Raw genomic sequence first — 21866 nt, forward strand, 5'->3', positions numbered from 1 at the left:
TGGGACTAGTTTAGTGGGACTATCATTTGTTTTCAACAGGACAATTACCCAACACACCTTCAGGCTGTGTAAGGGCTATTTGACCAAGAAGGAGAGTGATGGAGTGCTGCATCAGATGACCTGGCCTCCACAATCACCCAACCTCAACCCAGTTGAGATGGTTTGGGATGAGTTGTACTGCAGGTGAAGGAAAAACATCCTACAAGTACTCAGCATATGTGGGAAATCCTTCAAGACTGTTGGAAAAGCATTCCAGGTGAAGCTGGTTGAGAGAATGCCAAGTGTGTGCAAATCTGTCATCAAGTAAAAGGGTGGCTACTTTGAAGAATCTCAAATATAACATGTATTTTGATTTGTTTAACACTTTTTTGGTTACTACATGATTCCATATGTGTTATTTCATAGTTTTGATGTCTTCACTGTTATTCTATTATTCAATGTAGAAAATAGTAAAAAAATAAAGAGTAGGTAGGTGTGTCCAAACTTTTGACTGGTACTGTAATTCAAAGCTGTAACTAGACCACTCAGGAACATTCAATGTTGTCTTGGTAAGCAACTCCAGTGTAGATTTGTTATTGTGTTTAGGTTATTTTCATGCTCAAAGGTGATTTTGTCTCCCACTGTCTGTTGGAAAGCAGACTGAACAAACTTTGACTGGTACTGTATATCATCTTGAAAATCTATGGCATGACTTGAAAATGGTTGTCTAGCAATTATCAACAATCAACTTGACAGAGCTTGAAGAATTTTCAAAATAATTATGGGCAAATATTGTACAATCCAGGTGTGCAAAGCTCTTAGATTTACCCCCAAAAAACTCACAGCTGTAATCGCTGCCAAATGTGCTTCTACGAAGTATTGGGGGTGTGAATACTTATATAAATGAGATATTTCTGTATTTACTTTTCAATAAATGTGCAAAAATGTCTAAAAACATGTTTTCTCTTCATTATGGGGTATTGTGTGTAGATGGGTGATGAAAACAATCTTTAATCCATTTTGAATTCAGGCTGTAACACAACGAAATGTAGAATAGGTCAAGGGATATGAATACTTTCTGAATGCACTGTAAATGCCTCATGAGCTTAGTTCAATGTCAGACCCCATCAGAACCCCAAATATATGTAAATGTAAACACCCATTACAGCCTCAAAACACGGTAAAAAACTATCATTTTGATATCATGGCTGGTCATTCCTTGCACCCATAGCTCTGTCTATTAATCTGAGAGTGGTTACATTTCTCCAGGCCCATCCCTCAGCTTTTTACCAAAACAGAGGCGGGGTGGCCGCTTTGTTACTTGGATAATTAGAGAAGCCTATATTGACCACATGGGCAAAAAGAAGCTTCCATTTCAATGTCATGTTCAGATCAACATGATATACCCTACTTTGTGTGTTAGGATAGGGCCATGGTATAGTCTTTGTCTACTACATAGTAGATAGAGTATTAGTGGCATGGAAGTAATGACAAAGCATCTAGGCATGAAAGGTTATCTTTTTGCAAACTATAATTTTTAAAAAAGGGGGGGGGGGGTTGGCATCAGGTTAATCCATTCTGATCAATATGTTTCATTCATTTGGTTGAAAATGATTATAATTGGAAAAATGTCTGATTTATTTAATTTAACACACAATCACCTATTACTTTCAAAAGCAAAACATTCACCTCCCCTCTCCATCCTCTCTCTCTACCATCCATGTGTCATTATTCTGTAAAATATTCTGAGCATGAGACAACTTGAAGGTATTCCAGGATCAAAGCCCATAGGAATAGAAGAGCTATGATAATGTATTTTAAACCTGAACTTTTCCTTATCTAAATTCTGCAGTCTTGTGAACTATTGACAAACAGATTATTGCCAATTAGCAGTTTTGTGATGCACCCTGTTCTACATAATAAAGAATCTAGAGGATCGATAGCACAGTCAACTTAACAGGTTGGTAGTGTTTTGATCTCTAGGCTCATTGTAGGGTTTAGCCTGCAAGGATTTGTAAACTCACACTTTGTGGCCTAGCTCTACTAGCTGCGATTCCAGGCAAGTTAGGCTTGAAAACATTATCTCTTTAACTAGAGGAAAACTAGGGATTTCACTAAATTCAACTTGCGGTTAGGATAACCTGAATAATTCCCCACCACTACTTTCACCTTATGCCTTTTGGGGGGTATTAAAGGTGTTTAATAACTTACATTTAAACCTCTCTCAATAAATTGATAGCCTTTATCACTTTAAGTGATTCAAGTGAAATAAATGCAGTTTTGAATTGTAGTCTTTTATAAATATTAAAGACATGTTCATAGTTCAAGTCCACATCCTATTATCGTTGGCTGGATATTGTTACATACCCTACATGCTTAATATGGCCATACAGTGCATTACTGCTGGTGCTATCAAGACAGTTCCTCCCCAATGGACACAGACATCAATTCAACATCTATTCCACGTTGGTTCAACGTAATTTCATTGAAATGACGTGGAAACAACTTTGATTCAACCAGTGTGTGCCCAGTGGGTCACTTCAAATGTTAACCTTAAATGTTATGTTAAGACTGCTGTATTAGAGTACATCAACTTGTATTTTAACATTGAATAAAAATAACACACAATAAGCAAACATTTTAAGATGAAAATAGCATCACATGTGTGATATATATAGGCACATCCCACTGTATTAGAGCAAAACATCAGAATAAAGTAATTTTTGTGTTTGTAAGAAACAAACAGGTGAGTGAATTTTTAACAGTCCAAGAGCCTTGGGTTGTTTTTTTTTGCGTACGGTCCTAAACATATCCCCATGGTCAGTGCACTGCAGAGGGAGAACCCAGCCATCCATCAAGGCTTCCCCCTGACGTTGCAATACTGCGATGCAGAATAATAAAGAAGTACACTAAGGAAGACCAAAAAATCTATAGATTATTCTGCAGATCACTTGATTCAGTAATGACCCAGTACATTTATCACCAGCCATTGATTCATAAGGTCTGCTCTCTAGGGTGTAGCCAACACACCCCTGCCCTACTGACTCCTCCTCCTTTGCCACCACTAATTATAATACATTAAAAACTAATCATATGGTAGGACAAGGTTTGAAAAAAACTGTTTTGCTAAACCATCCAAAAGAGCTTTCTCTTTTTTTCCTACCCTTCTTGTGATCATACAATAGCTTACATGATATTGCTCCTGAGGATAACTGATAGGGTGAAGTTTAGGCCTACAGATTAAACTAACCAGTCCTGAGGAGTGGTCTAAAGTACTACTTATGTAGTTACTTTACTATTTATATTTTTTGACAACTTTTACTTTTACTTCACTACATTCCTAAAGAGCATAATGTACTTTTTACTCCATAAATGTTCCCCTGACACCCACAAGTACAAGTTACATTTTGAATGCTTAGCAGGACAATTGTCCAAATCATCTCTTATCATCCCTACTGCCTCTGATCTAGCGGACTCACTAAAAACAAATGCTTCGTTTGTAAATTATGTCTGTGTGTTGGTGTGCCCCTGGCTATCCATACATTTTTTTTTTAGGTTGCCTGTCTGATTTGCTTAATTTAAGGAATTCGTTTTATACTTTTACTTTTGATACTTAAGTATATTTTAGCAATTTATTTTTGATACTTAAGTATATCTAAAACCAAATACTTTTAGACTTTTACTCAAGTAGTATTTTACTGGGTGACTTTTACTTTAGTCATTTTATATTATGGTATCTTTACTTTTACTCAAGTATGACAATTGGGTACTTTTTCTACCACTGCCTGGGTCATGTTCATTAGGGCACACAGCGGAAAGTCCTAGTATGCCTTGCTGTTTGTTTGTTTGTTTTCTTCTGTTTGGTGCCTAATGAACATGAACCAGGTGACATTGTATCTCTAAATGTTGATATCTAACTTTCCACCATGGTTTATGCTCATCAATACTATTGACTAAAGGTGCAAATTGTGATATAGTAGGACTAAATTGCTCCATTCAGAGAGAGTAGAGAGCCATTGTACCACTAACTTGGGTCAATTCACAACAAAGGTTGCATGAGCTATGTCAAGTTACAGAGCCCTGAGATAGTTTAAGACATTTAACCTCGAATTTCACTGTCTCTCCGCCTCAATAACATTTGACAATTGTTTTGACGTGGTAGAGACGTGAAATGTCTTATGAGACAAGGGGCAACTTTGCTTGGCAAAAGTTACATTTTGATCAATTAAGACACATGCCCTCCACACTCTTCCTGGCTCTCCACTGGCAAGAGCCTGATCAAGGTCGACTGTTATTTCCAGTCACATTGCATGGGAGGCCAGGGAACTGGCATTCACCTTAATTAGATAAAGACATGTACAAATGTCCTCTAGCAGGCGGCTGTCTTCTGGAAGTTAACAGCGGTGGCAGCTGCCTATGTATGGTAAACAGGGAGCATTTTTGAAAGGTGATGGGGGATATTGGGGAGGGGTAAGGGAATAGCAGATTGGACAGCTGTTGCCGGATCCACCTAACAGTGCTGACTTAAGCGCTAATGCTCTATGAAGCCTTTGTATATGTTTTTGTTATATGCATTTCAACACTGCACATCCACCTCATGGTTAAGGCTGCGCCAAGACACATTTGGTGTGACAGATGCACGCAACATGAGCAACAGAGGGCAGGAGCTGTGGATTCCTTAGCCAGAGAGTTACTCTCACTATGAAAACTTTTGGGATTTTCGCAGTTCTCACGACAACGCTGAAAAATGACGGTCTCTGTTAAAAATGCAGCCTTGAACAGTGCTTCTCTAAAGCGTGAAAACAGGTGAAAGGAAACAATGCACATGTTAAATGCAATGTTTTGGTGCTTTTGTCCGTGGCAATGTGTTTTCTCAATTTATAGTACTTACATTCTTAACTAGTGGACAATAAGAGGTAGGTGGTTACTTCCTCAATCACTTCCAAGAGGAAATGGAGTTGTGGGGCCCTCTTTGAGCATTACAGTATCACAAAATCAAAACCCTGAACAAACAACAGAGGCAAAAGTCCCATGTCTCAAATGCATCATTTTCTTTAATAGAATCAAAAAGACACTAAACAAAGATTACATCATCAAACCTTTTTTTGTGATGAAACTAAGGGTTCTAGTTGAACAAACCTAACGCAATGGTCCATCTAACTGCTATGCAGTAGCGCGAGAGGTTTGGGGGAGTGTCAGAAATATTTTTGCTATTTTCACAAGCACAATTATCAGCGCAGTTGCTGGGTTTTGATGAATACACAAGCTGTGGGTGTATCCAGGCTTGGCCCCTCACTGGCCAATCAGAACGTGCTCCATGGCTAAATATGTGGTTGCTTCAAGTTGTGTATTTACGGTCTTTTATGTATTGCTTTGGAATCAACTCCAATTCCAATGTTAGTCCATTGTAGTTTAAATATCTTACAAAAACAAAATAAATACATTTAGACCTATCTCGTCTTTCCTAAATATGTTAACTTGAACCTGTTTGCAGTAATTGCATGCCTTCAATGTGGAAATATATACATAGCATTCACACTATAGGGGCTAGGCCTACTGTAAATTGCATTATGGCTGAGCATGGACATGTCAAATGTTGTCAATAAGCAAATTCACTAAAAAGAGAGCGAATGTTTCGAATCAAATTCTAAACAAAAACTAAACAACTTGTTTTAAATAGGCTATGACTAAATATACTTACAGGCACCATAATTGCTTCCCGTGGGCATATTATATTAAAACAACGCAGACTCTGTAGGGGTTTTACACACGTCCAAACTTTTCACATAGCTGGACAAAGATCCAAGAAAAAGGGAGAATGTCCAGTACATATTGGAACCATGTTAATAGACCAATAACAAAGAGAGTTCCAAACCTCTCTGCCAATAACAGCTAGTTTTCAGTTTTGCCCTCCCCACTCAGACCACTCCCAGACATCCCTAGCAAAGTTCTTGCTTGAGAATTATTTCCATTTTAATGGAAAACTATTACAGCAGGGTACTTAATTCTTACGCAGAAATTATTTGATATTGATATAAAAATGACTGCATTGGGCCTTTAATAAGATTTGAAAGGCATTAGAACAACACAGCAGTCAATGTCATGTTGAGCTGCTCCCTCTGTCTGTAACCGAAGCAGAGGGAGAAAAGAACAGACGAATTAGGGAAGCAAGGAAGGAAAACATGGTCATCTGTTTCAAAAGAGCTGAAATCTGATCTCTGGGGGAGAGAGGGAGAGTTGGAGGTAGTGTATATCACATATCATCTCCCTCTGATCGTTCACGCTTTATAATTACAGAAGGTGAGGAGGGCCATAATTTTATCCTATTTGTTTTGCATCACTGCAAAAAATAGAAAATGAGGGCTCGCCGGGCTGCACCAATTTACTTCATTTCGACCTTGATTAAAAGAAAATTAATTGCCACATCTCTCATTATGTGCGAGCAGCATTTGATGACTCGAATGGAAAAACTCAAAAACAAGACGCAGAGGCTCGCGAGTGCAAGCTCGACCCGCTTGTTCAAGAGACAGCACACTCCTCTAATGATGAAAATAAACAGAGCCCTCTAAACAGAGCCATCACAAGACAATGTCAAAGATATTAGTCTTAATACCACAACACTTTAATTCGCAAAGCAGAATAGAGCAAGAGACCACATGACTATTTTGTTGTCTTGATGTACGCAACAACCCTCTCTTTGCAAAAGGTACTGAAGACCCCTGGCCCTGTTGTATCTAGTTTGTCTCATTTTAGTGGCACATACTGCATTGCTTAAAGCTGCCTGTCCCTCTCTTTCTATTGAGGTCATTTCTGGACAATATTTCTGTCCATTTAGGGGACCCCTTTAGGCTCAAGGGCACCCCCAGAGGTAAAAGTTATGTATAGCCCCTTTAAATTGGACTGACTGGACTGAAGTGGTGGGTCCAAGACAAATGGTCCTCCGATTTGTAAAATAAGCCTATCAATCTAGCATGTATATTAGATATTTTAAATATATTCACGTGCTTTAAAACCTGCCTACTGTAAAATATCAGGAGGGGTGTATTTGCTTTCAGTGATGGCTGAAGTGTTTGCCATATGGGCAGTTCCACGATAACAGAGTGAAACTGAGACTCCAATTTTTCACTTTAAAATGCATGTCAAACAAAAACCAACGATTGCAAAGTTAAACAAACCATACAACTCTATGTATGCACAAGGACTACTTTTAACAATTTCCCACTGAACATTTTACATAAACACGGTTAGTTGAAGAACAGAGCAGATGCAAGGTTTGGTAACAGAATGACGGTTTGTGCTGTTTGTGCCGTCATTCTGTTACCAAACACCTACAGTCCTCTCTTCCGCTGGCATATTCTTATGTTCTCACAACTGTATTCATTCTCTTTCTGTCGTCTGGTGGTGAAGGAAAGTGTGAAAACAGTCTGAACAACCCATCCCCCTCTCTCTCTCCCTTTGAATATAGTATAATTCAGTACAGCACAGTACAGTAGAGTACAGTAGTAACAGTAGTGTTTGTTGAGATCTCATATTAACCGCTGCCAATGCAGAGGCTACTATTCCTGGGGTCCAAACAGGAAACAAAACAACAAAATACATAAAATACATAGTATACATAATAAACATAATATACATAACACTACATAATACTACATCATCTCCTGCCTCTGCGTCACGCTTCAGAAACAGGAGATAGCTCCTGCCCTATGAGCCGTTCCTGCTCACACAAGCCAAGGCTCGTGAAAGGCCACCCACCTGCATAATACAATACATAATACAATGCAAATTACAATTCAAAGTATATAAAAATGTCTGTGTCTCTTCACAGTCCCTGGTGTGCCTTAGGTGTTCTTTTTATGTTTTTTGAATCTGATTTTATTACTAGCTTGAGTTACCTGGGGTGGCAGAGAGTTTCATGTAGTCATGGCTCTATTTAATACTGTGTGTTTCCCAGCCTCTGTTCTGGACCTGGGGACTGTGAAGAGACCTCTAATTGCATGTCTTGTGCGGTACCGATGAGTGTACGAACTGTGTGCCAACTGCTTGAACAGACAGTTCGATACCTTCAACACATCAACACCTCGCACAAAGACCCATAGTGCTGCAGTCAATCTCTCCTCAACTTTGAGCCTGGAGAGACTGAAATGCATGTAACTGACATTCGCCCTCCGTGTACATTAAGTGCAACACGTGCTGCTCTGTTCTGGACCAACTGCAATTTATCTATGTCCTTCTTTGCCGCACATGACCACACAACTGGGCAGTAGTCCAGGTGCAACAAAACTAGGGCCTGTAGGACCTGTCTGGTCGACTTAGATGTCAAGAGAGCAGACCAACACCTTATCGTGGACAGACCTCTTCCAATTTTAGCAGCCAATGAGTCTATGTGTTTCGCCACATTATTCAATAATAGATCTAAATGAAGTTTAGCGTTGCACGAGTGATTTGTCCCAAAAACAATGATTTTCGTTTTTGAGATATTTAGCACCAGCTAGTTACCCAGTGTAAAACTGACTGTAGCTCTATGTTAAGGGGGTCAGTTATTTATTTTACTGTCATAGCCGACATGTATACTGTTCGGTCGTCAGTGTAAATACACACACAGGCTTTATTCAAGGTCAGTAGAAGGTCATTAGTAAAAACAGAAAACAATAATGGCCCAAGCCACCACACTCTGAATTCCCATTAGAGAAAGCACTCTGTGTTCTATTAAATAGTTTACTCTCAATCCATGATAAGACATGCAAATCCATAACACCTGCTTTTTTTCATCAATAGGTTATGATCAATGATATCAAAAGCTGCACTGAAGTCTAACAAAACAGCTCCCACAATCTTCTTCCTATCAATTTCTTTCAGCCAATCATCAGTCATTAGTATAAGTGCCAAGCATGTTGACTGCCTTTCCCAATAAGCATGCTGAAAGTCTGTTGTTGTCTATGGTCAAATACCTTTTTTTTTTCTAAAAGTTTGCTAAGCACTGTAGATTACAGTACAGTAAAGTTTTAAAAAAGTTGAGTAGAGTTTATTTCACTATACAGTTCAGTAGAGCATACTAGAGTTGAGTACACTATGTTTGTACTTCACTTTACTGTACTGTACTGTACTGTACTGTACTGTACTGTACTGTACTGTACTGTACTGTACTCTACTGTTCTGTGCTGTACTGTACAGCTCTGTGCTGTGCTGTACTCTACTAAGCTCTACTGCGCTGTTCTTTGATGTTCAAACTTATGAAACATAGACGTCATTTACGCAATGTTGCCTGAAATGTGCTTCCCATCTTTGAAGAAAAAAAATGTCCTAATCCTTTTGTTTTTTTTATCCCCCTCAACCGTTCCTCCTAGTGCTCTCCTACTCTCCCCCTCTCTGCTTAAGCCACCATATGTCTCTGAGGATCAACTATAGAAGTTTTCAGCCAGCTCGGTGTATGATTACATGATCATTTCTCCCAGAGAGGGTCTCCAGAAGGGCTAAAATGCTAAATGCTATTTTAGAAATGAAATCTTCTTTCATGCGCCTGCACCTGTTCCCCCTCGGAGAGTAAAGAGAGCAGACGGCCGATAGAGTGGGCCCTGCCCCTGACACACACCTAATTCTGAAATATTTATTAGCTTTTGACACTCTTTAATGTCGAGGGCTGGGACAAAGGGTACTCTGTGCCTCTTGCACTTGTTTGCCTCTATATTTCCCACTCCTACACCAATAGCTGTTTCAGCTGCTTATCTGTGACAAGAGCCACATACACATTAAACTTGACTAGCTTTATTACCCGCTGGTGTTGACCCCGTGCAGGTTGACCCAGATCTAACATCCCTCCGTGGCTTGACTCAATCAACAGGGATGAGTGTACGGTCATATTGTTGTTGTTGTTGTTGTTGTGGTTGTATGCATGTGCATTTGCACACTCAGGTGCATGTGTGTTTGTGTGTGCTTTTGCGCGTGCGTGTGCATGCGTGCGTGTGTTTGTGTGTACGTGTGGGTGCGCTTGTATGCATATTGGGGGAGAGGTCACTATTTGGCATGTCTCATCAAGTCATCATGGGGTGCAATGGAGACATCTGAATAATGTAAAGTAATCCAGCAAGCTTTCATTCTTTGCTCACCTGCTCCCCGTTCAAAAAGCCAGCTCTCAGTTGACACCGGTTAGGGACAGAGACAAGGAACATTTAAGGACATGGGAGTAACATGGAGGAGCACATTTTACCCAACATTACGCATAATCCCTTGTTTCTCAGTTTATATTTACAAACAAACTCGGTTATAAAAAGTTTACATTTTAAGGCACTTTTTTTTCTATCTTCTGGCACTGAATGAATGCTTACCAAATCACCGAGGTCTACAGTGTATAGGCCATGCACCACCCCCTAGGGGCAGGCTAAGTGTAACCATCAGGAGAAGGATCCATTGAAGTTACTTACGTAAAAAAAACCTTGAAAGAAACTGGACTCTTAAGGAGAGTCTCCATCTTCTAGGGGTTAATGACAGTACATGTCAACATCATTTGACATACAATAACTTTGTTCACCAACATTTTCAGGACAGATAATAAATGATGATCCACCATAATGACACTTTATGTAACATCATTGTATTATCTAATCAAATGTTTGACTTTAACCAAAGCTAATTTAAGTTCTTGCCAAATGTGTAATGTAGTTGTTGAAAAGAAGGCGGTACGGCACAAACTGTCCTGACTATCCTACTTCCACACATTGTGTGATTGGTTGTTCATTGAAGAGACATGGGCTGAGTTCTGTACATTTTGTTGTGATGAGGGCTATTGGGCCTATATCAACTGATATATCAACTGATATAGGGGTATCCTTGAAAGCCCAGTCGAATATCCCAAACTCCCCTGGTAGGGACAGAACTCTACATGACTGTCTGTCTCTGCTACAGCTGCTATGTTGGCATAGCGTTCTAATACTGTGTCAAAAATTTAGAGGGCAGGCTCTCGCAAAAAAAGGCAGGCTCTTGCAAAAGGGCAACTTTATTTCTAAAACAACCTAATGCACGTGCAGTGTATTTTAGGTGACCTCAGTGCCTGAACAATGTTTCTATGTATTATGGCAGTAAATAGTTGATCCCTTTGCCCGCTTTTGAGATAGCACACACTGAAAGTGTTCAGTTTTAGGACACAGAGAGGTCACACCTGTTGTGGAACTTGATAGAAGGCTTATTTATAAACTTTCAGGGCTGGAGATTCCTCCTTCAGAGAAAACGCTGACGTCCAAAGAGGCGCGGGGAGAGGGGGGGGTCAGCTGAAATGCTTGTTTATGAACAGAGCAGCAACTGGAAAATCCATAAAACTCTGAAATGAGGAAATTAACAAGCCATCTGATCGGGTTGCTTGGTGGGCAACGAGTTGAGGGAGGATGTGGTGATTTGGACTATCATATGAGGGGTTGGAGGGGCATTTCTTCTTGATCTACCTCTCTATTTTAGGCTACATCATGAACACAATGTCCCCAAACTGCCCTTTCTGGCAGCTACTCGGTCTGAACCGCCTGTGTTCCTTAAAACACACCTTAAATCATGGCGCATTGTATATCCAAAGTGACCTCTACGGATGACAAGAGTCTTTTGTTGTTGTTTGAAAAAATAAATACATGAGCTTCCTCCATTCCACAAAGGTTAAATAGTGAGCTTTGCTCCCAAAAGGAGGCAAAACGGGGTGGTCCAGGAAGGGGGGGTTGTGTACTGAGTTATGGCCCTCTGGGTATTTGGGTAAGATCATGTGACGTATGAAAGATTTTGGAAAATGCTGAGTGGATTTGTAGTATAAGGGGCAATATATTATGGCAGTGGGGGAGCTCTCAGTACTGAGGGATAGCCTGACAGGTGCTGGGTGACGCACAGTGTCAGATGATTGTCCCATTTAGAAATGGGAAAAAAGTTTCTGACCTTTTCATGCTTGTGTATCACTTTTTGTGTTTTATAATCCTAGATGTGTGTGTGTGTGTGTGTGTGTGTGTGTGTGTGTGTGTGTGTGTGTGTATAGGCAGGCACACAAAGAGCAAAATACATATATGTGCTTTACCCGTTTTGACCAAAAGTGGCTTTTTTGGATGGGGTCAACTATCAACTTTTTCTTCGGTCTTACAATTATTTGACCATGTATGCCTTTATATTGCTCCCTATAAATTACACTCTGAATATGCATTCTACATGAACAAACTTTTTATGTTGACAGCATCATGTGCGAGAGGCTGTAGTCATCTAATAGAAAAGGCAGAGGCTATCGGTTTCGTTAAATAGCAAATTTACTCATTAGTGTGCATTGGGCTAGGTGGCAGATAGCCTAGCGGTTAAGAGAATGGGGCCAGTAACCGAAAGGTCGCTGGTTTGAATCCCTGAGCTGACTAGGTGAAAAATCTGTTGATGTGTCCTTGAGCAAGGCACATAACCCCTAATTGCTCATCTAAGTCACTCTGGATAAGAGCGTCTGCTAAATAACTAAAATGTAAATTTAAATGCATACCAGGGGATAGGCCTACTAATAGAAAGATCATCATATTCTGCTGAGCCCATCTCCTCCATTCATGCTGTGCTATGTAATGTAGTTCCTTTAACATTTAGCAGGGTTCAAATCATTCTGCACCAGTCAGGAAGTTCGAAAGGACTAGATTGAGCACAAGTAAGCAGATACTCCAACTTTATTATGGACATCTGGGTATAAAATTAGTCATCTCTGCCAATACCAGTGGACCTAACAGCCCGACCATGTGACAAGACGCAATACCAGACAAATCGATGGCACAAAACAGATTGCATCGCCGACATTCCTTCTGCTGACAGGCCACAGGATAGTTTTGGCTTTAAAAAATAGCGACATCTTTTAAGGTGACCCCCAGAGTGTTTCTTATAAAATTACAAGAGACAGAAATCCATTTGCAACTGTGCTACAGCACTGAGATTACATTGTTACTTTAGAGCCTGGGTACAAATTAATTTGGGCTTCATTTGATGTATTATATAAATGGATGGTAGTAGGAAAATTAAATCCCACTATTGTGCATTTCTATATATTGTTTTATTTCCGCACAGGCTGTTTTGGAGCCACAGTGCTTGCCATTCAATTGGGTAGCATGCAGGACAAGCTTCCAAGAAATTTAACCATTTTATAACCTCAGCTGCTTAGAATGGCAGCTAAGAGAGAGCATTAAAGGGAGAGTTCAATTTTTTTGTCTTAGATCTTGATGTTTCACTCTCGTCAAAAAGCAATTCTAGCAAAGAAAGAAAGCCAACACGTGACCTTATCTAACATTTGTGCAAATCCTTTATTCTTTCTGCTCTGATGGAATATTTATGGAAATTATTTTTGACCTAAATCAGAAATGACGATTGAATTGCTCTGCTACTTGCTATACTGCTATACATCATTTTATTTCTGAGAACCTTTACTTTTTTAATGTCATTTTGAGTGTCTGAATTAAAAACATTCTGAAACTAATGATTAAATAAGAAACAGTGCTACCTAATACCAGCTCTCAAGTATACCACGTTTATGCTACTGTTCTGTTGAAATTGTCTCCTTATTCTTTTTAAATGAATAAACTCACCTGGCATCAAATAAATTATGTGACGTTAATTCACTGCTCAATAACAACTTGTTTGAGACTTCATACAACTCGACCCTATATCTGCAGAACAGAGTAACAAGCATGTATCTGTGTGCATTAGTGCATGATGGTCACCTACTTTGTATAATGTGCATTTGAAACAGGCTGATTGTTTGACAATTGGTAGTGTGTGTAAATTAATGTTATAATCCATACCAAAATGGTCTCCTTGTAATTGTCTTGAGGTATTCTTGAACAGTGGAGAGTCCTCGGGGGAGGAAGGGGAGGACCACCTTCTTCGGTGAATTTCATAAAAATAAAAATAATGAAACATTAAAACTTTACTAAATATATTCATATGTCACCAAATAATTGATTAAAACACACTGTTTTGTAATGAAGGTCTACAGTAGCCTCAACAGCACTCTGTATGGTAGCGCCATGGTGTAGCCGGAGGAAAGATAGTTTCCGTCCTCCTCTGGGTACATTCATTATTATGACAACTTCCATAAGATGTCCTCTCAACCTATCAGAGCTCTTGCAGCAACTGAAATATTGTCCACCCAATCAAAGGATCAGAGATTGAATCTAGTGCTGAAAGCATAAGCTACAGCTAGCTAACACTGCAGTGCATAACATGTGGTGAGTAGTTGACTCAAAGAGGAAGAAAACAATTGTTGAACAGTTTTCATTTCTTCCAAATGAATTTCTTCAAAAGTGAAGAAGAAGCAAACAGAAAGGGATGCTATGTTAACTAGTTGGCTATGGATATCTAACACTAGAAGTCTTCCAAGTTAAGGTAAGCTTTTGGTTTTATTAATTTATTGCCACCTGGGGCCCGGCGGTGTAACTGCTAAACTGCTTGCTGACTGTACACTGTACTGCATGATTGTAGCGGGTTTGCTAATGCATTAGTTCTAGTAGCTATGTTGACTATGACGTTAGCTAATATGCTAACAACAATGTAGGCTATGTGTAGAGGTTATGATATGAAGGTTTGGCTTGTAAGTGTTTGTTGCCTGGTCACAGACAGCTGATGTGTTGTGCACTGAAGTCTACAAGTAAAGGGTAAATGTGAGAGGAGGAGAGCGCGTAGATGTGAGAAGGAATTAACGAGCAAAATGATCATGCTGTTTGTACACTACATGACCAAAAGTATGTGGACACCTGCTCGTCAAACATCTCATTCCAAAATCATGGGCATTAATATGGAGTTGGTCCCCTATTTGCTGCTACAACAGCCTCCACTCTTATGGGAAGGCTTTCCACTACATGTTGGAACATTGCTACGGGGACTTTGTCTCATTCAGCCACAAGAGCATTTGTGAGGTCGGGCACTGATGTTGGGCGATTAGGCCTAATTCGCAGTCGGCGTTCCAATTCATCCCAAAGGTGTTTGATGGGGTTGAAGTCAGGGCTCTGTGCAGGCAAGTCAAGTTCTTCCACACCGATCTTGACAAACCATTTCACAGGAAAGGCCTTCCCGAAACTGTTGCCACGAAGTTGGAAGCACAGAATCGTCTAGAATGTCATTGTATGCTGGAACTAGGGCTGTGGTGGTCATGAAATTTTGTCAGCTGGTTATTGTCAATCAAATAACTGCTGGTCTCACCGTAATTGACCGTTAATTAACATAAAGACATTTAGAATCTCCTGGCTTCCACATATTGCCTACCATCCACTGACACAGACCTTTGGAACTTCTACATTTGAAAAAAATTCCTGATATATTTTAGACGGGTCTAAAGAAAATGTTGCTATTTTAGAAGAACAGAATAGCATACCATGAGTTGTCCTTATGTTAGGCGCTGATCTGGCTATGCCATATGGCTATGGGCTTACAATAGTTAATTTAACAGACAAGATTTGCTTAGAATTCTCTGGCATTATTTTATATATTTTTTAATGAAGATTACAACATAGCTGAATACAAAAGAAAGGATATTTTCTTCAAATTATTTGAGGGAGTGGGCACATGCACATATTCTGCGTTGAGCGATTAACAAAGAAACAGGTACTCCTATATGCTTAATTTAGAGTTATTTATGTCACTGTAGTTGTGATAAAAACTAAGGCTGCATGATGTGACTCTAATGATGATTTGAAGTTGCATGAAAGGCATGAGCTCTGCTTTGTTTTTTGCGCAGGCTTTACACACTTCATCAGTCTCTCTGTAACGCTCGTCTTCTTCTTCCGGCGAGGAGTAAGAGATATCGGACTGCCAGAAATCCCATAGAAAATAAAATCCCATAGAAAAAGGAACATAGACAACCCACCCAACTCACGTCCTGACCATACTAAACAAAGACATAACCAAAGAACTAAGGTCAGAACGTGACAGTACCCCCCCCCCCCCCCCCCTCCCCCCTAAGGTGCGGACTCCGGCCGCAAAACCTGTACCTATAGGGGAGGGTCTGGGTGGGTCGTGGACCCCACTCCACCATAGTTTTTGTTCGCCTCTTTAGCCGCCTCCGTGGCCTCTTTAGAGCGGCGACCCTCGCTGCCGACCTCGGACTGGGGATCCGGCAGTACCGGACGAACGGGAGATTCCGGCAGCACCGGACAGGCGGGAGACTCCTGACTGACAGAGGGCTCTGGCAGCTCCTGATTGACAGGCGTCCCAAATGGACGGTAGGATCCGGCAGCACCAGACGAACGGGAGATTCCGGCAGCACCGGACAGGCGGGAGACTCCTGACTGACAGAGGGCTCTGGCAGCTCCTGACTGACAGGCGGCTCTGGCAGCTCCTGACTGACCGGCGGCTCTGGCAGCTCAGGACAGACGGGCGACTCTGGCAGCTCAGGACATACGGGAGACTCTGGCAGCTCAGGACAGACGGGCGGCTCTGGCAGCTCAGGACAGACGGGAGACTCTGGCAGCTCATGACAGACGGGAGACTCTGGCAGCTCAGGACAGACGGGAGACTCTGGCAGCTCAGGACAGACGGGAGACTCTGGCAGCGCTGGGCAGGAGGAAGACTCTGGCAGCGCTGGGCAGGAGGAAGACTCTGGCAGCACTGAACAGGCGGGAGCACCTGTAGGGAGGAGACGGAGAGACAGCTTGGTGCGGGGGGCTGCCACCGGAGGGCTGGTGCGTGGAGGCGGTACCGGATAGACCGGACCGTGAAGGCGCACTGGAGCTCTCGAGCACCGAGCCTGCCCAACCCTACCTGGCTGAATGCTCCCCGTAGCCAGGTCAGTGCAATGAGGTGGAATAGCCCGCACTGGGCTGTGCTGGCGAACCCGGGACACCATGCGTAGGGCTGGTGCCATGTACCCCGGCCCGAGGAGACGCACTGGAGACCAGATGCGCTGAGCCGGCTTCATGGCACCTGGCTCAATGCCCACTCTAGCCCGGCCGATACGAGGCGCTGCTATGTACCGCACCGGGCTATGCCTGCGCACCGGGGACACCGTGCGCCTCATGGCATAACACGGTGCCTACCCGGTCCCTCTCTCTCCACGGTAAGCAAGGGGAGTTGGTGCAGGTTTCCTACCTGACTTAGCCACACTCCCCGTGTGACCCTCCCCCCAATACATTTTTGGGGCTGCCTCTCGGGCTTCCAACCGCTCTGCCGTGCTGCCTCCTCATTCCACCGCCTCTCGGCTTTCGCTGCCTCCAGCTCTGCCTTGGGGCGGCGGTACTCTCCAGCCTGTGCCCAGGGTCCAGAATCTCCTCCCATGTCCAGGAGTCCTGAGATCGCTGCTGCTGCCCGTTACCACGCTGCTTGGTCCTTTGGTGGTGGGTGCTTCTGTAACGCTCGTCATCTTCTTCCGACGAGGAGTAAGAGATATCGGACCAATTTGCAGCGTGGTAAGTGTCCATTTTAATATGTACAACTGAACACTACAAAATACAACATAACAAAGTGAAAGAACGAAACAAACGAAACAGTCCCGTGTGGCAAAAACACTGACACGGAAAATAATCACCCACAACTCAAAAGTGAAACCAGGCTACCTAAGTATGGTTCTCAATCAGGGACAACGATATACAGCTGCCTCTGATTGAAAACCATACCAGGCCAAACACAGAAATCCCAAATCATAGAAAAAGGAACATAGACAACCCACCCAACTCACGTCCTGACCATACTAAACAAAGACATAACCACAGAACTAAGGTCAGAAAGTGACACTCTCATTAACAATTCGACAAGAACCTGATAATGCCTCGAATTTCCAGACGGTAACAGTCCTAACTAGAACAAAGGGGCACAGCCCTAACTATGAACAACAGCCCCAGACCATTATTCCTCCTCCAACAAACTTTACAGTTGGCACTATGCATTCGGGCAGGTAGCGTTCTCCTGGCATCCGCCAAATCCAGATTCGTCCGTTGGACTGCCACATGGTGAAGCGTGATTCATCACTCCAGAGAACGTGTTTCCACTACTACAGAGTCCAAAGGCGGCGAGCTTTACACCACTCCAGCCGACGCTTGGCATTGTGCATTGTGATCTTAGGCTTGTGTGTGGCTGCTTGGCCCTGGAAACCCATTTCATTAAGCTCCCAACGAACAGTTATTGTGTTGACTTGTTGGAAATGGGGCATCCTATGACGGTGCCACGTTGAAAGTCACTGAGCTCTTCAGTAAAGCCATTCTACTGTCAATGTTTGTCTATGGAGATTGCATGGCTGTGTGCTTAGTTTTATACACATGTCAGCAACGGGTGTGGCTGAAATAATCAAATCCCTTCATTTCAAGGGGTTTCAACATACTTTTGTATACATAGTGTAGCATCCCTCTCTGTTTGAGCCGGGTGTTTGAGTAGGCTAAACTAGCTAGCTGCAATTGCTAGCTAAATGAAAGTGAAAGTTTAAAAAATACAACAAATTATCTCTCTCTGTCTCTCTTGCTTCTCTTTCATTTTTAAATGAATACATTTATTCAAAACTTTTGAACATTTGACTTTCTCACTCTTTATGTCAACTTCTCACCACATTTTATGCACTGCAGTGCTAGCTAGCTGTAGTTGATGCTTTCAGTACTAGATTAATTCTCTGATCCTTTGATTGGGTGGACAACATGTCAGTTCATGCTGCAAGATCTCTGATAGGTTGGAAGACGTCCACCGGTCATAATTATTGTGTAAGTTCTACTAAGCTAAATATAATTGTTTTAAGAAGTTCATACCAATGATAATTTTGCAATTTGAATTTTAAGACCCTTGAAGTGTCATAAAAAAATATATGAAACTAGTATTTGATAAAAATTATGAGTCCCAAGACGCTTGTGGAAGACTGATTTTCGGGATGTCTCATGGTCTGATAAACACTGCTCTAGCTCTGTCACCTTTTGGGTTTTTGTATTAGGCTAATTAGATTTCCGCTGGGGTTGTAGCAACCTCATGATGGTTATAGGGAAAATCTGAGTATCATGTAGTGGCCTAAACCTATTGATGTTACATTTTTTTATTTTACTAGGCAAGTCAGTTAAGAACAAAGTGGGTTAACTGCCTTGTTCAGGGGCAGAACGACAGATTTTTACTTTGTCAGCTCTTGCATTCAATCTTGCAATCTTTTTTTTACTAGTCCAACACTCTATCCACTAGGCTACCTGCCGCCCCAGGCTACATTGAGCTGGGTTGAATTGAATATGAATGACAGTCGTCCAATATGCTGTAATAGAAATAAGGCCGTGCTCATAAAAAAAAATATTGTACTCCCTAATCTTAAACGGCACTGTTCTTGAGGTATTTTCTCTTCACAACAACTGCCATTTAAGGGGATGTGTTCACCTGTGCTATTACCTGAGTCTGATCCTTAGCCATCAGGACCCATATTCATAAAGGCTGCGTTTACACAGGCAGTCCAATTCTGATATATTTTTCAGATATTTTTCAAAGCTGATCTGGTTGGTTAAAAGATCAATTAGTGGAAAAAATATCAGAATTGGGCACCCTGTCTAAACGCAGCCTCAGAGTAGGAGTGCTGCAAGGTCCACCCTTGCCAATGTAATCTTTTTATGATCTATGAAGCAAAAATGAATCATAGATCAGCACTCCTACTATGAGATGCTTTATGAATACGGGTCGTTCCAGCTTCTTTCTTGCTTCTGCGTCTGACGTCCATTTGGACCTGAAACAGTTCCAAGAGCATCCCTGAGATTTCCTCACTGAAATAGGCTCTGAGCCCCAGCACCTGACACCAGTCCCACACATATGGAAACCCGGTGCACAATGTCAACAGGGCAGCATTGCCAGGTATGACTATTGGAGCACTTCATACCCTGTCAAGGGACCTTGGAGCCATGTGTCGACATGCATCGCACTGTTAGCTACATCGCCTGGTCATATCGGGGACAGGAAAGAAGTGGCGGAACAGAAGCACTCCAGATGTTCTTCATCAGTAGGCCACGGGGGAACTCTGTTACCGCAACACCTGGCTCAGTGTACAAGCTCTTAGAGGCACAGAGATGCTGCTTTATTGCAGCAAGGCTAGCTCCAGGGTGACGTTTCCCATAGGTACAGATCTAGGATCAGCTTCACCTCCCCTAATCCTAACCTTAACCATTACTGGGGAAAATGCAAAAATGACCCAATATCATTGTATAGCTACTGTGGAGCACATACTGTATGTTGTCAGGGTATTGACTTCCACACACTTGGTGGACTCTGACACTGTTTCTAACCACTCAATCAATATATCAACGGGATATATTCACAATGTAATTCATGCCTTGCCTTTGAGAGGGGGTACTTCCTCAGCGGCAAAGAGAGTGGGTTTAATCTCCATATTACACATCGTAAAAATACAAGTTTACACCCGGCATCACACAAAACCTCTTGCATAGCCACATAACCTGACAAAGTCATGTTATATTTTATGTATAGTTTTCCTAGGGATTTTGGGTGATATGAAAGCCCAGTGAGTGAATTCATTCATAATAGGCCTAACACATAGGCCTATCACACTTTAGTTTATAGAGACAATATAGGGGACTGCTAAGTAAGTGGGCAGCACAGACAAGTAGTTGCCTGATCAATTTCTCAAAACGCACCTTCGAATCCCCTTTCTAGTCCTGCATTTGGAATTGTCTGGGGAGGACAGCAGTTCGATGCCAGTGGGAATAATAAGAGTAGGGGTTTAAGCAAAAATGACCCATAGACAGCTACATTTCCTTCCCATACAAGCTATTGATGGACAGACGTTTTCTTTATAGAGTTTTTGTAGGGATTCGCTGAACTTTCTTGTTTTAACGTCCTAGCAGATGTTTTGTGCGTTCGTGCAGGGCAGCGCGGGAAAGGTGGGAGCGCATAAACGCAGTTTCAGTTAAGAGAGGCGACATATGCTACGCTCAATAAGACCAATGTTAAAATCTCCTTGACCTGGGGGTCACCAAAGAGCAACCCCAAATCGTTTCATATTTTCCCTGTAAGATCAATGGTAGAATAAATTTGGGTTCAATGACAAGAATAATTTAAAACAGATCAATAAACGATAGAATTCAATTCCTTGAGGTGAAGGATGCATAACAATTTCCTTAGATTGACAGCATGATTCTTGCGATGCCTTGCAAAGGAACCGTGCGTAAAACACAATCTTCATCAAATGTCTTTGCTGAGTGGTGTGCAAGAGCATTGTGTTGTGGATCCGCCTTTATCTTGAGAGTTCAAGTACATATCGAGAAATTGATCTTTTTTGAATTTCCTGCGCTTTTCTGCACTGATCAGCAAGGATAGGAAGGACAAATAGTTTAACATACTTGAATAAATAATTCTCAACGGCGCGTCCCCTGACATGGGCTATCACCTTCCCCCTATCATCACAGCCACCCCCCCCCCCCCCCCTCCACCCGCTCATCTATGTGATGTTACATATTCAAAGATTTCTTCAATCACAAGCACAAACTGGTGTCTGTTATTGAAGAAGTAGCCTAAGTTTCTTATAGAATTACTCATACAATATCTACAAACAATGTCAGCAAATGAATTATCATTTTGAGGATAACAAACCATTTTTTTTTAAAGAAATATAGGCTAAATTACAGAAATAAGAAACTGAATCCTCTGCAACTAATAGGCTATGCATATGCAGCAATAGCATTGAGAATATCCGAAAACTTACACATAGAGCTGTTAAAGCTTAAAATACATTAACGGTAGGCCTAAATGCCATTTCTACCATGCTCAGACTATAGGACGAGATTATTCGAGTTCACGCTAATACTGTTTTGCAAAGCATAAAAGCCTCTCGCTGATAAATATTAATTTGAGCCTTCATGATGTATTTGAAAATTCCAGCTAAAATGTCACCACATGGAACATTAATGTAATATTTCAAGGCCTGAGAGCAATACTCATATTGATTGCATTTATTT

This window comes from Oncorhynchus mykiss, chromosome 9, assembly GCF_057628025.1.
Source record: "Oncorhynchus mykiss isolate SJ-2025 chromosome 9, ASM5762802v1, whole genome shotgun sequence".
Taxonomy (NCBI): Eukaryota; Metazoa; Chordata; class Actinopteri; order Salmoniformes; family Salmonidae; genus Oncorhynchus; species Oncorhynchus mykiss.